Genomic DNA, 16,181 nt, shown 5'->3' on the forward strand with positions numbered 1-16,181 from the left:
GAAAGAAAGAAAGAAAGAAAGAAAGAAAGAAAGAAAGATTGAAAGAAAGATTGAAAGAAGGAAAGAAGAAAAGAAAGAAAAACAACCGGGCGCAGTGGCTCAAGCCTGTAATCCCAGCACTTTGGGAGGCCAAGGTGGGCGGATCACGAGGTCGGGAGATCGAGACCATCCTGGCTAATATGGTGAAACCCCGTCTCCACTAAAAAATACAAAAGACTACAGGTGGCGGGCGCCTGTAGTCCCAGTTACTCCGGAGGCTGAGGCAGGAGAATGGCAGGAACCCGGGAGGCGGAGCTTGCAGTGAGCTAAGATCTGGCCACTGCACTCCAGCCTGGGCGACAGAGCGAGACTCCGTCTCAAAAAAAAAGAAAAAAGAAAGAAAGAAAGAAAGACAAAGACTGTGAAAACAGAAGACCCATATGAACTGCACCTGAATTCCTCATCCAGAGAAACTGAGATAATAAATGCTGTTTCAAGCCACTTAGTTTTGTGTTTGTTTGCTTGTATTTTGAGAGAGGGTCCTGCCCCATCACCCAGGCTGGAGTGCAGTGGTGCAATCATAGCTCACTGTAGCCATGACCTCCTGGGCTCGAGCAGTCCTCCCACCTCAGCCTCCCGAGTACCTGGGAGCATGTGCCACCATGCCTAGCTAATTTTTTACCTAATGTCACACAAGCCAGTCTCAAACGCCTGGATTCAGGAAATCCTCCCACCTCAGCCTCCCAAAGTGCTGAGATTACAGGCATGAGCCACCATGCCTGGTGGCACTAAGTTTGGGGGAAAAATTGTCATATGGCAATAGATAACTAATACGCCTACATACTAGAAAAACTATAGGTCATACTAAGTTCTGTGAAGAAAGAAAGAGAGAGACTTCTCTGCAGGAATTAGCCAAGTCAAATATACTGAGAAGGCTGGGTGCGGTGGCTCACACCTGTAATCCCAGCACTTTGGGAGGCTGAGGTGGGCAGACCACTTGAGGTCAGGAGTTCAAGACCAGCCTGGCCAACATGGTGAAACCCCGTCTCTACCAAAAATATAAAAAATTAGCAGGGCATGGCCAGGCGCGGTGACTCACGCCTGTAATTCCAGCACTTTGGGAGGCTGAGGCGGGCAGATTACGAGGTCAGGAGATCGAGACCATCCTGGCTAATACAGTGAAATCCCGTCTCCACTAAAAAATACAAAAAAATTAGCCAGGCGTGCTGGCGGGCGCCTGTAGTCCCAGCTACTCGGGAGGCTGAGGCAGGAGAATTGCATGAACCCGGGAGGTGGAGCTTGCAGTGAGCCGAGATCACACCACTGCACTATAGCCTGGGTGACAGAGCGAGACTATCTCAAAAAAAAAAAAAAGAAAACTAGCAGGGCGTGGAGGTGGGCACCTGTAATCCCAGCTACTCGGGAGGCTGAGGTAGGAGAATTGCTTGAACTCGTGAGGTGGAGGTTGCAGTGAGCCAAGATCATGCCACTGCACTCCAGTCTGGGCAGTAGAGCAAGGTTCCATCTCAAAAAAAAAAAAAAAAAAAGTACTGAGAAGCAGGGAGAGGAGAGAGGATAGTTGACAAAAGATGGAAAAGGGTTTGCTGCATTTGAGGAGTTGGAAAGCCAGCCTGGCTAAACATCCATGAGCAGTGGGGAGATGGGAGATTAGGGACAGTCCCATAGACCGTGCTGTGGAATTGGATGTTACCGTAAGTGCAGTGTGATTCATTGAAGGATGTTAAGTAGGTGAGGGTTGTCATCTAATTTTATGTCTTAAGATTATTTCGACTCGTGTGTAAAGAAAGCCTGAATTACAGAGAAGCAAGAATGGAAGCAGGGAGACTACTTCAGAGTCCTCTGGGCAAGAGTTGGGCTGGGTGCCTTGGCACACGCCTGTAATCCTAGTACATGGGGAAGCCAAGGAAGGAAGATCGCTTGAGCCCAGGAGTTCGAGACCAGCCTGGGCAACATAGTGAGACCCTATCTCTATTTCTAAGACTTGATGGTAGTTTAGCTGAGGGCATTGACAGGAGAAAGGACAGTGAGTGAGTCTGAGAAATGTTTTGGAGGATGAATTGACAGGACTTGGCACTGGTGTGTCCGTGTGGGTTGCAGGAGAAGGAGGTGTTGGGGATGACTCCTGATTTTCAGCTTTGCACCATCGGATGGATCCTGGTGCTCGCTAAAATAGGAAAGACCGGAGGAGGCACAGAGATTGAAGGCGTCAAAAGACAGAGTTCAGTTTTGCAGAGGCTATAAATGAGGCATCTACAAGTTCTTAGCATTTAATGCCATTTTCTGCCTGCGTGGAGCTGACATCATCTTGTGGAACACGCAGTTTGTGGTAGCTATTTTTATGATCAGATGCAGAGTGATCTGACTCTGTTTCTGTTTTCCATAACTCATGACAAGAAAAAGATGGCTTGGAACACGAGCACACCAGGTAGACGCCACAGGACGACTACTTCCTAAGGGGAATTCATAGCATGCGATATTTATTCATAATTGTTTGGAGAATCAGGCTGCTCAGAGAAGGAGCTACGTAAGGTTTGGGCTTTGATTCATTCAGCGTGTGTTTTTGAAAACCTCCTATGCACCAGAAGCTATGTAGGAGCAGGTGTCTTCAGAGTGCAATAGAAAAAAATACTAAACAATAAAATAAAATAAAAGTGGCACAGTGATGCATGCCTATCATCCCAGCACTCTGGGAGGCTGAGGTAGGAGGATCTCTTGAGCCCAGGAGTTGGGAGACAAGCCTGAGCAAGCTGATGAGACCCTATCTCTCTCAAAAAAAAAAAAAAAATACTGACACAGTTGACTGCATTGAGTATTTCAAAAAGCTTCCATAGTAAAAAAAAAAAAAAAAAAAACAACACCATGAATGGGTTTAATAACAAGAAACAGGCTGGGAGAAAAATGTTGATATTATATGAGACAGAGCCCCTGATAGAAAATAAACATCCTCAAATAAAAATGGGAAGGAAGATGAATGAGCAATTCACAGGAGAACCAATATAAGAGGTGAATAAATATAAGAAAAGAGTCTCAATCCAGGAAGATAATCACGAAAATACAAAATAAAACAAGATGCCGGGCACGGTGGCTCATGCCTTATAATCCCAGCACTTTGGGAAGCTCAGGCAGGAGGATCGTTTGAGCCCTGGAGTTCAAGACCAGCCTGAGCAACATAGTGAGACCCTGTCTCTACAAAAAACAACAAACAAACGAACAAAAAAACCCCAAATTTTAATTTCCCAGGTGTGGTGACGCACACCTGTCACCCCAGCTACTGGGAGGAGCGAGGAGTGCTTCAGCCCAGGAGTTCAAGGCTACAGTGAACTATGATTCTGCCACTGACCTCCAGCCTGGGCAACAGAGCAAGACCCTGTCTCAAAAACCGAAACAAACAAACAAACAAAAAAACAACAACAAAAAGGGCCGGGTGCGGTGGCTCACGCCTGTAATTCCAGCACTGTGGGAGGCCAAGGCAGGTGGATCACCTGAGATCAGGAGTTTGAGACCAGGCTGGCCAACATAGTGAAACCCTGTCTCTACTAAAAATACAAAAATTAGCTGGACCTGTAATACCAGCTAGGTGGGAGAATCACTTGAACCCAGGGGGCGGAGGCTACAGGGAGCTGAGATTTGTCCACTGCACTCCAGCCTGGGCGACAAGAGCAAAACTCCATCTCAAAAACAAAAACAAAACAAAAAAACAAACAACGGACAAAATTTGAATATAGACTGCATATTAAATAATCATGTTATGCCAATATTCGATATTGTTTAATTTCCTGAATTTAACAATTATACTGTATTTATGTAATAGAATGTCTTTGTTCTCAGGAGATATACAATACATGATGTCTGGAACTTTCATTTGAATTGTTCGGCAAAAAATAATAATGATTATTATACACATATACACACACATAAGAAGAAAAAAAGAAAATTTGGCAAAATGTTAAGAATAAGTGAATCTAGGTGAAGAGCATAAGAAAATTCACTGCAAGCCAGGTGCGATGGCTCAGGCCTGTAATCCCAGCACTTTGGGAGGCTGAGGCTGGTGGATCACCTGTGGTCGGGAGTTCAAGACCAGCCTGACCAAAATGGAGAAACCCTGCCTCTATTAAAAATACAAAATTAGCCGGGCGTGGTGGCGCATGTCCGTAATCCCAGCTACTCGGGAGGCTGAGGCAGGAGAATCGCTTGAATCCGGGAGGCGAAGGTTGCAGTGAGCCGAGATTGCGCCATTGCACTCCAGCCTGGGCAACAAGAGTGAAACTCCATCGCAAAAAGAAAAAAGAAAAAGAAAATTCACTGAAATATAAACGTGGTGTTTTTGTTTGTTTGTTTGTTTTTGGTTTTGGGTTTTTTTTTTTTCCTGGAGACGGAGTCTCACTCTTGTCGCCCAGGCTGGAGTGCAGTGGTACAATCTCAGCTCATTGCAACCTCCACCTTCCAGGTTCAAGTGATTCTCGTGCCTCCGTCTCCCAAGTATCTGGGACTACAGGCGCTCGCCACCATGCTCTGCTAATTTTTTGTATTTTTAGTAGAAACGGGGTTTCTCCATGTTGGCCACACTGGTCTCGAACTCCTGACCTCAAGTGATCCTCCTGCCTCAGCCTCCCACAGTGCTAGGATGACAGACGTGAGCCACCGCGCCCCGCCTCACGTGACATTTACTCATCACATCTTCTTTTTTTTTTTTTTTTTTTTTTTTTTGAGATGGAGTCTCGCTCAGTCGCCCAGGCTGGGGTGCAGTGGCCAGATCTCAGCTCACTGCAAGCTCCGCTCTCGGGTTCACGCCAATTCTCCTGCCTCAGCCTCCTGAGTAGCTGGGACTACAGGCTCCCGCCACCACGCCCGGCTAAGTTTTGTATTTTTAGTAGAGACGGGGTTTCACCGTGTTAGTCAGGATGGTCTCGATCTCCTGACCTCATGATCCGCCCATCTCGGCCTCCCAAAGTGCTGGGATTACAGGCGTGAGCCATGGCGCCCGGCCATCACATCTTCTTAGACCCCTCTTGCTGTGACAGTTTCTCAGACGTTCCTCGTATTTGATGACCCGGACAGTTTTGAGGAGGACGGGTCAGATATGTTGCGGAATATTTCTTTCTTTCTTTTTTTTTTTTGAGACGGAGTCTCACTCTGTCGCCCAGGCTGGAGTGCAGTGGCACGATCTCGGTTCACTGCAAGCTCCGCCTCCCGGGTTCACGCCATTCTCCTGCCTCAGCCTCCTGAGTAGCTGGGACTACAGGCATCTGCCACCACGCCCAGCTAATTTTTTTGTCTTTTTAGTAGAGACGGGGTTTCCCCGTGTTAGCCAGGATGGTCTTGATCTCCTGACCTCATGATCCACCCACCTCGGCCGCTCAAAGTGCTGGGATGACAGGCGTGAGCCACCGTGCCCGGCCTGGAATATTTCTTGATTGGAGGCTTCCTGATAGTTTTCTCACCATTGGACTGGAGTTGTGTTTCTGTTGTATGTTTTTGAGGAAGACTGTAGAAGTGAGGTGCCATCCTCACCACATCATGTCAACGTCCATGCAGTCAACATGACTTACCACTGTTGACACTGACTGGGTCACCTGGCTGACATATGTCAGGTTTTTCAACTGTAAAGATCCCTTTTTTTTTTTTTTTTTTTTGAGATAGAGTCTCCCTCTGTAGCCCAGGCTGGAGTTCAATGGCGTGATCTCAGCTCATTGCAACCTCCACCTCCCAGGTTCCAGCGATTCTCCTGCCTCATTCTCCCAAGTAGATGGGATTAGAGGCGCCCGCCACCATGCCTGGCTACTTTTTGTATTTTTAGTAGAGATGGGGTTTCACCATATTGGCCAGGCTGGAGTCTTACTATGTCACTTAAGCTGGTGTTGAACTCCTGGTCTCAAGTGATCGTCCTGACTCAGCCTCCGAAAGTGCTGAGATTACAGCATGAGCCACCAAGCCCAGCCTATTATTTTGCGTGTGTAGAGACAGAGTCTTCCCATGTTGCTCAGGCTGGTCTTGAACTCCTGGATTCAAGCAATCCATCCGCCTCAGCCTCCCGAATAGCTGGGACTATAGGTGTGTGTCACCACACCTGGCTAGCACTTGTTTTTCAGGTCCTTCAACTTGAGCTATTCTGGTGTAGTTGTTTGCTGTTATGGTTTTGTTTTGTCTGTTTTGAGACGGAGTCTCGCTCTGTTGCCCAGGCTGGAGTGCAGTGGCGTGATCTCAGCTCACTGCAACCTCCGCCTCCCGGGTTCATGCCATTCTCCTGCCTCAGCCTCCCGAGTAGCTGGGACTACAGGCCCCCGCCGCCATGCCCAGCTAATTTTTTTTTTCTTTTTTTTTTTTTTTGAGACGGAGTCTCACTCTGTTGCCCAGGCTGGAGTGCAGTGGCCGGATCTCAGCTCACTGCAAGCTCTGCCTCCTGGGTTTATGCCACTTTCCTGCCTCAGCCTGCCGAGTAGCTAGGACTACAGGCGCCCACCACCTCACCTGGCTAATTTTTTGTATTTTTTAGTAGAGACGGGGTTTCACCGTGTTAGCCAGGGTGGTCTTGATCTCCTGACCTCGTGATCCACCCGTCTCGGCCTCCCAAAGTGCTGGGATTACAGGCTTGAATTTTTTGTATTTTTTNAGTCATTTTTACATACAGCACCTGTGTAATTGTCATCAGTTACTTAGACTATAGCACCCCAGAGTAAAACCAGGAGTACAACATAAGTCTCATATTAGTATTTGTATTTTTTTTTTTTTTTTTGAGACGGAGTCTCGCTCTGTCGCCCAGGCTGGAGTGCTGTGGCCGGATCTCAGCTCACTGCAAGCTCCGCCTCCCGGGTTCCCGCCATTCTCCTGCCTCAGCCTCCCGAGTAGCTGGGACTACAGGCGCCCGCCACCTCACCTGGCTAATTTTTTGTATTTTTTAGTAGAGACGGGGTTTCACCGTGTTAGCCAGGGTGGTCTTGATCTCCTGACCTCGTGATCCACCCGTCTCGGCCTCCCAAAGTGCTGGGATTACAGGCTTGAATTTTTTGTATTTTTTGTATTTTTTTTTTTTGAGACGGAGTCTCGCTGTGTCACCCAGGCTGGAGTGCTGTGGCCGGATCTCAGCTCACTGCAAGCTCCGCCTCCCGGGTTCCCGCCATTCTCCCGCCTCAGCCTCCGAGTAGCTGGGACTACAGGCGCCCGCCACCACGCCCGGCTAGTTTTTGTATTTTTAGTAGAGACGGGGTTTCACCATGTTAGCCAGGATGGTCTCGATCTCCTGACCTCGTGATCCACCCGCATCGGCCTCTCAAAGTGCTGGGATTACAGGCTTGAGCCACCGCGCCCGGCCAATTTTTTGTATTTTTAATAGAGACGGGGTTTCACTGTGTTAGCCAGGATGGTCTCGATCTCCTGACCTTGTGATCCACCCACCTCAGCCTTCCAAAGTGCTGGGATTAGAGGCGTGAGCCACCGCGCCTGGCCGAAATGTCTTTCCAAGTGTTTTGCCCGTTAAGAGAATTGGGTCATCTCTCTTCTTCTCACTGATCGGTAGGAGTACTTGATAATTTTATAAAGTACATATTGCAAATGTCTTCACCCACTCAATGGGTCAATTTATCCCTCTATTTTAATGGCATCATTATTTTAATGCAGTCTAGTTGTTGATTAAAAACAAACAAACAAACAAACTTGGCCGGGTGCGGTGGCTCACACCTGTAATCCCAGCATTTTGGGAGGCTGAGGTGGGCAGATCACCTGAGGCTGGGAGTTCAAGACCAGCCTGACCAAGATGGAGAAACCCCGTCTCTACTAAAAATACAAAATTAGCCAGGCGTGGTGGTGGCACCTGTAATCCCAGCTACTCGGGAGGTCGAGGCAGGAGAATCGTGTGAACCCTGGAGGCAGAGGTTGCAGTGAGCCGAGATCTCGCCATTGCACTCCAGCCTGGGTAAAAAGAGTGAAACTCTGTCTCAAAGAAAAAGGAAAAAAAAAAAAAAACAAAAAAACTTTATGGTTAGTGCTTTTTGCTTTCTCTCTAAGAAAATTTTGCCTACCCTAAAATAGACCCTATATTTTCTTCTGAAACACTTGTGGCTTTACCTTTTGCAGATTGTATTTGTATAACTCTCAAAAAGAGGCACCACTTGGCCGGGCGCGGTGGCTCAAGCCTGTAATCCCAGCACTTTGGGAGGCCGAGACGGGCGGATCATGAGGTCAGGAGATCGAGACCATCCTGGCTAACACGGTGAAACCCCGTCTCTACTAAAAATTACAAAAAACTAGCCGGGTGAGGTGGCGGGTGCCTGTAGTCCCAGCTACTCGGGAGGCTGAGGCAGGAGAATGGCGTGAACCCGGGAGGTGGAGCTTGCAGTGAGCCGAGATCTGGCCACTGCACTCCAGCCTGGGTGACAGAGCGAGACTCCGTCTCAAAAACAACAACAACAACAACAACAACAACAACAACAACAAAAAACCAGGCACCACCCATCCATGGCATCAAACGCTAGGTCAGTGTCATCCTTTGGGTAGGCAGTGAGTAGCAGGAGTGTGGGGGAACTGCTTAGGTTTGCTTTCTTGGTGTAGGTGCCAATGATATGGGCGTGTTCCCCTCGTGAAAATAAATTCATCATGATGTTTGCTTCTTTTGAGATGGAGTCTCGCTTTTGTTGCCCAGGCTGGAGTGCAGTGGCATGATCTCGGCTCACTGCAACCTCCACTTCCCGGGTTCAAGCGATTCTCCTGCCTCAGTCTCCCGAGTAGCTGGGATTACAGATGCCCGCCACCACACCCAGCTAATGTTGGTATTTTTTAGTAGAAATGGGGTTTCGCCATGTTGGCCAGGCTGGTGTCGAACTCCTGACCTCAGGTGATCCACCCGCCTCGGCCTCCCAAAGTGCTGGGATTACAGGTGTGAGCCACCGCGCCCTGCCCATGAAGTTTGCTTATAATTTGAGCACTTTGGTGTAGGTATGTTTCACTGCCATTAAAAGTCTTTGAAATGCCTGTAGTCCCAGCTACTCAGGAGGCTGAAGTAAGGGGATCACTTGAGCCCAGAAGCTCAAGGCTACCGTGAGCTACAATGGTGCCACTGCACTCCAGCCTGGGGAACCTATGTCTCAAAAAAAAATAAAATAAAAGAAGAAGAAACAGAAGAAGAAGCCTGGCACAGTGGCACCCACCTGTAATCCCAACTTTGGGAGGCCAAGGTGGGAGGACTGCTTAAGGCCAAGAGTCTGAGACCAGCCTGGGCCACACCGCAAGACCCCATCTCTAAAAAAAAAAAAAAAAAAATTATCCAGGCATGATGGCATATGCCTGTAGTCCCGGGTACTCGGAAGGCTGAGGCCGGAGGACAGCTTGAGCCCAGGAGGTAGAGGCTGGGATGAGCCGTGACTGCACCACTGCTCTCCAGCCTGGAAAGGAGACACACAGAAAGAGAGACTTTGTCTCAAAAATAAATAAAAATTGACTGAGCGTGGTGGCTTACACCTGTATTCCCAGCACTTTGGGAGGCCGAGACAGGTGGATTACCTGAGGCCAGGAGTTCAAGACCAGCCTGGCCAACATGGAGACACCCTGTCTCTACTATAAATACACACACACACAAATAGCCAGACGTGGTGGTGTGTGACTATAGTCCCAGCTACTCTGGAGGCTGAGACATGAGAATCACTTGCACCCAGGAGGCGGAGGTTGCAGTGAGCCGAGATCATGGCACTGCACTCTAGCCTGGGGGATAGAGCAAGACTCCGTCTCAAAAAAAAAAAAAAATTAAAGTTAAAAAATATAAATAAGTAAATAAAAATGTATACAGGTTGAAAAAGCACAATTAACAAAAGAGAGGGAGACAGAGGAACGGGGCTCCTCAAGTCTACCTGGGCTTGGCAAGAATTCAGGACCACCGTGAGCTGATGAGAATTTCTGGTTTCTGGTGGGCTTCGCGCGTGCTCACGAGCCCAGGCTACCGCGCCCCACGTCGTTGACTCTGCATCCCACAGCTATGCAGGGCCAGCCTGGCTCCCTAGTCCACTGCGTGCATCCTCTTGGCTCCATCAAAGCACGAGGACCCAGTAGGGCATCCCTGCTTCGGAGGACGTATTCTCCGTGTCATTCTGAGAGGAGACCCGGTTCTAAGAGCAAATCTCTAGGAGCAGGGCGGTCCCTAGGCTCTGGCCCCGGGTGGCTGCAGGAGGAGCCACGCCTTGTCGATCGCAGCCCTGGCAGCTGCGGACGCACGTGGGTGCCCGTGGCTGCCGCGCCCCCTGGCGGCTCCGTGCGGAATCGCCCCGGCTCCCCATTTCGGAGACCACATCCGGGGTGTTTGGTCTCCAACCCAATGTTAATTTTTTTTTTATTATTTGTTTGTTTGTTTAGAGGCGGAGTCTCGCTCTGTTGCCCAGGCTGAAGGCCGGGTGTTTGGTCTCCAACCCAATGTTAATTTTTATTATTATTTATTTATTTATTTATTTAGAGGCGGAGTCTCGCTCTGTCGCCCAGGCTGAAGTGCAGTGGCACAACCTCAGCTCACTGCAACCTCCAACTCCCGGGTTCAAGCGATCCTCCTGTCTCAGCCTCCCGAGTAGCTGGGATTACAGGCGTGCACCACCACGCCCAGCTAATTTCGTATTTGTAGCAGAGATGGGGTTTCTCCATGTTGGTGAGACTGGTCTCGAACTCCTGGCCTCAGGTGATCCTCCCGCCTCGGGCCTCCCAAAGTGCTGGGATGACAGGCGTGAGCCACTGTGCCTGGCCTTTTTATTTTATTATTTTTTATTATTTTATTTGGGACAGTCTCGCTCTGTCGTCCAGGCTGAAGTGCAGTGGTGTGATCTCAGCTCACTGCAACCTCTGCCTCCCAGTTCAAGAGATTCTCCTGCCTCAGCCTCCCGAGGAGCTGGGATTACAGATGCCTGCCACCACGCTCAGCTAATTTTTGTATCTTTAGTAGAGATGGAGTTTCACCATGTTGGCCAGGTTCATGTCGATACCATAGTAAGGCAGGAGGAAGGAAGGGAAGAAGTGAGGAAAGGGAGGGAGGGAGGAAGGAAAGGAGGGAGGGAGGACACATGTACCCCTGAATCTAAAATTTAAAAATAGGCTGTGTGCGGTAGCTCACCCCTGTAATCCCAGCAATTTGGGAGGCCGAGGCCGGTGGATCATTTGAGATGAGGAGTTCGAGACCAAATTGGCCAACATGGCAAAACCCCATCTCTACTAAAAACACAAAATAATCAGCCAGGCATGGTGGCGCACACCTGTAATCCCAGCTACTGTTGAGGCTGAGGCAGGAGAATTGCTTGAACCCAGGAGGTTGAGGCTTGCAGTGAGCTGAGATCGTGCCACTGCACTCCAGCGTGGGTGACAGCGTGTGACTCTGTCTCAAAAAATAAATAAAATTTAAAACCAATAAATAAAATTAGCTGGGCGTGGTGATCTATGGCTGTAGTCCCAGCTACTTGAAAAGCTGAGGTGGGAGGATCACTTGAGCCGAGGAGGTTGAGGCTACAGTGAGCTATGGTCATGCTGCTGCACTCCAGCCTAGGCAACAGAGCCAGATCCTGTCTCTAAAAAGAATAATTTGAAATAAGATATTTTGGAAAGATGGAGAACAGGATGGGGAAGGTCACTTCATTTGAGGTTTTCTTTTCTTTTTTTTTTCCTTTTGAGACGGAGTCTCGCTCTGTTGCCCAGGCTGGAGTGCAGTGGCGTGATCTCAGCTCACTGCAAGCTCCGCCTCCCAGGCTCACACTATTCTCCTGCCTCAGCCTCTGGAGCAGCTGGGACTACAGGTGCCCGCCACCACGCCCAGAGAATTTTTTGCATTTTTAGTGGAGACGGGGTTTCACTGGGTTAGCAAGGATGGTCTCGATCTCCTGACCTGGTGATCCGCTCGCCTTGGGCTCCCAAAGTGCTGGGATTACAGGCGTGAGCCACTGCGCCCGACTTATTTTAGGTTTTCATGTTACTCAGTTTGGGGTGAAATCTTTTCCTTCAAAGATACCGGGACATTCCAGAGCCAGTGACAAATTATTTTTCCTAATGGCAAAACAGTTTGGGACATGGATTTATTTGACACATTTATCTAGAGAGTATCATGTGGCTGGGCTTCTCCTCCTCTGTGCTATGGACATTTGGGGCTGAATTATTCTCTGGAGTGGGGGCATCTTGGGCACTGCAGGGTGCTGAGCAGCGTCCCTGGCCTCCACCCACTCCATGCCAGGCGCAACCCCCAGTCGTGACAACCACAGATGTCCCCAGACATCACCCTGTGTCCCGGGGAGGACAACTGCCCCCATTGAGAAGCACCAATTCTGCAAAAAAGAAAACCACTATTTGTTTCCTCCGCGTGGCTTCCTGGGACTTACTCTGGAGGGGTTTGCAACGTAGCCCCTGCAGGGTCAGCTTCTGTAGGAACCGCACCCCAAGCGCGCAGAGAAGCAGAGGGCAGAGCCTTCCTAATTCCATGATTACACTTGGGAGGTTCAACCTACTCCTGGAGCCCCGAGTCACGACTTACACAAAACCCAAGTTTAATTACCATTTCTTTGCTCCGTGCATCTCTGACAGGAATATTCAGAAATACCCTATTTCTAACTTGCGTGGGATCGACACGCCGTTATCTATGACACGCTTCTCATCAAGTGGCACAGAGAAGCCGCTGGTTCTGGGATGACAGCTCCCCCTCGCCGCCCCTCCTCCTCTCCACCCTGAGGTGATTCCAAAACAGAAACTTTCCGGGGTCTCTTAAAGGCTTGGGCTGGGTTCGGGGTCAACCGGGAAGAGGCTGTACAGGCTTTCCCAGTGATGGACACGAGATGGGAGGAAATAAGCCGAGGTCGTCTACCAAGACTGAAGGGCGAGTCGGCTGCGGCTGGGCTACGTGCCGGCTACGTGCCTCCTGCAACAGTGTCTGCAGGTGTTTCCCGTAGTGGGGCTTCTCCAAACAGGGGCATCGCCATCACCTGGGCTGTTTGACTTACAATGCGGATCCAGCCAGGCGCAGTGGCTCACACCTGTCATCCCAGCACTCTGGGAGGCCGAGACGGGCAGATCACCTGAGGTCAGGAGTTCAAGACTGGCCCGGCCAATGTGGTGAAACCTTGTCTCTACCCAAAATACAAAAATTAGCTGGGCGTGGTGGCGGGTGCCTGTAGTCCCAGCTACTCGGGGAGGTTGAGGCAGGAGAATCGCTTGAACCTGGGAGGTGGAGATTGCAGTGAGCCAAGATCACGCCATTGCACTCCACTGCACTCCAGCCTAGGCAGCAATAGCGAAACTCCATCTCAAAAAAATATAAATAAATAGGATGCAGATCCAATGGGAGTGGAGGGGCTGGCTAAATACAAGAAGCAGGACACAGAGGGACCATTGGGTCTTAAATTTGGTGGGCGCTAGAGGGTTTGATGAACATACAACTGGGGCCCACACACGTATCTAATTTTTTTTTTTCTTTTGAGATAAGAGTCTCACTCACTCTGTCGCCCGGGCTGGAGTGCAGCGGTGCCATCTTGACTCACTGCAACCTCCACCTCCAGGTTCAAGCGATTCTCCTGCCTCAGCCTCCCGAGTAGCTGGGATTACAGGTGTGCATCACCACGCCCGGCTAATTGTTGCATTTTTAGTAGAGACGGGGTTTCACCACATTGGCCGGGCTAGTCTTGAACTCCTGACTTCAAGTGATCTGCCCGCCTCGGCCTTCCAAAGTGCTGGGATGACAGGTGTGAGCCGCCGAGCCCGGCCCTGACTTATTTTTAATTTTTTTTTTTTTTTGAGACGGAGTCTCGCTTTATCGCCCAGGCTGGAGTGCAGTGGCCGCGATCTCGGCTCACTGCAAGCTCCGCCTCCCAGGTTCACACCATTCTCTTGCCTCCGTCTCCTGAGTAGCTGGGACTACAGGCGCCTGCAACCACGCCCGCCTAGTTTTTGTATTTTTAGTAGAGATGAGGTTTCCCCATGTTAGCCAGGATGGTCTTGATCTCCTGACCTCGTGATCTGCCCACCTTGGCCTCCCAAAGAGTTGGGACTACAGGCGTGAGCCACTGTGCCTGGCCTATTTTTTATTTTTTGAGACAAAGTCTTGCTCTTTTGCCCAGGCTGGAGTACAGCGGTGTGATAATAACTCACAACAACCTCAAACTCCCAGGCTCCAGTGATCCTCCTGCCTCAGCCTCCTGAGGAGCAGGGACTACAAATGAGCACCACCATGTCTGGCTAAATTTTTTTTTTGGTACAGATGGAGGCTCACCATCATATTTTTTGTTTTTGAGATGCAGTTTCACTCTTGTTGCCCAGGTTGAAGTGCAGTGGTGCGATCTCGGCTCACTGCAACCTCCGCCTCCTGGGTTCAAGCGATTCTCCTGCCTCAGTCTCCCAAGTAGCTGGGATTACAGGCGCCCACCACCATGCAAGGCTAATTTTTGTATTTTTAGTAGAGACAGGGTTTCACTATGTTGGCCAGGCTAGTCTCGAACTCCTGACCTCAGGTGATCTGCCCGCCTCGGCCTCCCACAGTGCTGGGATTACAGGCGTGAGCCACTGCGCCCAGCTGAGGGTCACCATCCTGCCCAGGCTGATCTTGAACTCCTGGGATCAAGCCATCCCCCTTCCTCAGCTTCTCAAAGTGCTGGGATTGCAGGCGTGAGCCACTGCGCCTGGCCTGGAGTGGGGCCCAAGACTTAAGAGTTTCTACCGCGCCTCTAGGACACGCTGCTGCTGCTGAGCTGAGGACAGTCTAAAGAGCATCGCTCATCCACGGTTCCCCTTTCACCGCCCAGGCTCTGTGGACACTGGGGCCAGATCATTCTCTGGGGTGGGGCTGTCCTGGGCCCTGCAGGGGGCTGAGCAGCATCCCTCGCCTCTACCCCCACCATTGCAGCAACCACTTGTGTCCCCAGATGCTGTCCAGCTAAGTGTGCCCTGGGGCACGAGCCACCCGGGTGAGAAGCTCTGCTGGAGACCTGAAGTGCACACCTGTCTCCCACAGCCAGGCCTCTTCAGCACTAGACCCGGCAATCCCGGGGCAGCTGTTCTTTGCATTTTGTGACTTTTTGGTGTGTGATTTTTGGGAGCTGACAGAGGTCGCGGCTGAACCAGAAACTCTGCCCCTGCAGCTCTCGGTTCTTCCTGCGATTGCAGGGGTGGAGAAGAGGGGTGCTGGAGGCGGGGTCCTGAGCCAGAGGCCCCGCCAGGGCTCTGCCAGGTTCAGACACTCACAGGTGGGGTGACCTCGGGCCTGACAGCCAGGCCTCAGTTTCTCTGTCTCTGGCATGGGGGTGCCGGTGCCCAACCTTGGCTTGTGGGAAACAGGAATTCACAGTCCACCAAAGTTTAGGTGACCTTCAGGGAGCTGTTCTTTCGTTTTTATGTTTTTGAGACGTAGTCTCGCTCTGTTCCCCAGGCTGGAGAGCAACGGTGTGATCTCAGCTCACTGCAACCTCCATCTCCCGGGTTCCAGTGATTCTCCTGCCTCTGCCTCCTGAGGAGCTGGGACTATGGGCACCTGCCACCATGCCCGCCAATTTTTTTTGGTATTTTTAGTGGAGATGGGGTTTCATCATGTTGGCCAGGCTGGTCTTGAACTCCTCACCTCAAGTGATCCACCCGCCTCAGCCTCCCAAAGTCCTGGGATGACAGGCGTGAGCCGCCGCGCCCGGCCCGGGGAGCAGCTTCTGTGTTCTCGACAAAACCCTGTGCAGCAGCCTAGGGTTGGGGCCGAGACAGGCCCGGAAGCTCTCCGGGTTCCTTCCTGCCTGGGACCATCCTCTCAACTGGAGCCGTTGTGAAAGGGAGGTGCCTCTGGTTACAGAATACAGCATTTACGGAGTTACAATATGCTAGAAAAGCAACAGACGAGGCCAGGCGTGGTGGCTCACGCCTGTAATCCCTGTACTTTGGAAAGCCGAGGTGGGCAAATCACCTGAGGTTGGGAGTTCGAGACCAGCCTGACCAACATGGAGAAAACCCGTCTCTACTAAAAACACAAAAAGTTAGCTGGGCGTGGTGGTGCACGCCTGTAATCCCACCTACTCGTGAGGCTGGGGCAGGAGAATCACTTGAACCCGGGAGGTGGAAGCTGCGGTGAGCCAAGGTCGCACCACTGCACTCCAGCCTGGGCACCTAGGGCAAAACTCGGTCTCAAAAAAAAAAAAAAAGAAAAAAGAAAAGCAACAGACAATATGATCACTCTCTGCCGAGGACCGAGGCATCTCACCCGACCGTGG

Source organism: Theropithecus gelada, unplaced genomic scaffold, assembly GCF_003255815.1.
Source record: "Theropithecus gelada isolate Dixy unplaced genomic scaffold, Tgel_1.0 HiC_scaffold_16096, whole genome shotgun sequence".
NCBI classification, from domain to species: Eukaryota; Metazoa; Chordata; class Mammalia; order Primates; family Cercopithecidae; genus Theropithecus; species Theropithecus gelada.